This window comes from Dryobates pubescens, chromosome 10 (genome assembly GCF_014839835.1).
Source record: "Dryobates pubescens isolate bDryPub1 chromosome 10, bDryPub1.pri, whole genome shotgun sequence".
Lineage (NCBI taxonomy): Eukaryota > Metazoa > Chordata > Aves > Piciformes > Picidae > Dryobates > Dryobates pubescens.
In genome coordinates this window covers 21,922,491-21,923,978 of record NC_071621.1, presented here as the reverse complement: position 1 = coordinate 21,923,978, position 1,488 = coordinate 21,922,491, and the positions used below count along the sequence as shown (strand labels likewise).

The window sequence follows — 1,488 nt, the reverse complement described above, 5'->3', positions numbered from 1 at the left end:
CATGAAATGACACCAAAGAATTTGTGAGAATTGCAGCTGTCTGGACAAATTATCATCAATCACACTAAGTTAGAAAGCATGAGGGGAACAGCGCTGTTTTAAATCACAGAATCACCAAGGTTGGAAGAGACCTCAAGGATCATCAAGTCCAACCTGCCACCACAGACCTCATGACTAAACCATGGCACCAAGTGCCACATCCAATCCCCTCTTGAACACCTCCAGGGATGGTGACTCCACCACCTCCCTGGGCAGCACATTCCAATGGCTAAGAACTCCGTGAAGAACTTTCTCCTCAACTTGAGCCTAAACCTCCCCTGGTGCAGCTTGAGACTGTGTCCTCTTGTTCTGGTGCTGGCTGCCTGGGGGAAGAGACCAACTCCCTCCTGGCTACAACCACCCTTCAGGTAGTTGTAGACAGCAAGAAGGTCTCCCCTGAGCCTCCTCTTCTCCAGGCTAAACAATCCCAGCTCCCTCAGCCTCTCCTCATAGGGCTGTGCTCAAGGCCTCTCACCAGCCTTGTTGCCCTTCTCTGGACACATTCAAGTGTCTCGATGTCCTTCTTAAACTGAGGGGCCCAGAACTGGACACAGCACTCAAGGTGTGGCCTAACCAGTGCGGAGAACAGGAGCACAATGGCTTCCTTGCTCCTGCTGGCCACACTATTCTTGATGCAGGCCAGGATGCCGCTGGCTTTCTTGGCCACCTGGGCACAGTGATGGCTCCTGTTCAGCCAGCTGTCAATCAGTACCCCAGGTCCCTTTCTGTTTGGCTGCTCTCCAGCCACTCCAACCCCCACTACCACAAATGAAGCAGCCGAGTCTCCCACATTTGGGGAAATCACAGGGGTCAGCACACCTGAAGTGCAAAGGATGAGCCTCACCCTGGGAAAACCACCTGCCTGACCATGGTGTCTCCCCTGCCAGGTAAGTGTTGCCATCCTGTTTATTATGATTGCTGGCTTGAGTATAATTTTAGAATCATCCCAATAGAATAAACCAGGTTGGAAGAGACCTTCGAGATCATTGAGTCCAACCCATCATCCAACACCATCTAATCAACTAAACCATGGCACCAAGCCCCCCATCCAGTCTCCTCTGAAACACCTCCAGCGATGGTGACTCCACCACCTCCCTGGGCAGCCCATTCCAATGGCAAATCACTCTCTCCATGAAGAATTTCTTCCTAACATCCAGCCTAAACCTCCCCTGGTGCAGCTTGAGACTGTGTCCTCTTGTTCTGGTGCTGGTTGCCTAGGAGAAGAGAGCAGCCCCTGCCTGTCTACAACCTCCCTTCAGGTAGCTGTAGAGAGCAATAGGGTGTCAGTTTTGCTGTTTCATTCAATCTTTTTTAATTTCAACCCATGGTCTCATCTCCTTTTCCTGACTCCCTTCTCTGCTCCAGAGGGGTCATCGGGCTAAAGAGCAACTGCTATAGTTTAGCCCCAGATTTGGTCTAAACGTAGACAACCTGCAATGCAACACTGAC

At 51.2% G+C, this 1,488-nt stretch overlaps 1 non-coding gene across 1 annotated transcript; it reads right to left on the bottom strand.

Annotated features, from left to right (window-relative positions):
* Positions 1-768: 768 nt before the first annotated feature.
* On the bottom strand, positions 769-934 carry LOC128897490 (U1 spliceosomal RNA). Its single transcript, XR_008462410.1, has one exon. It is a non-coding gene; the product is annotated as a U1 spliceosomal RNA (small nuclear RNA).
* Between the last annotated feature and the right edge of the window lie 554 nt (positions 935-1,488).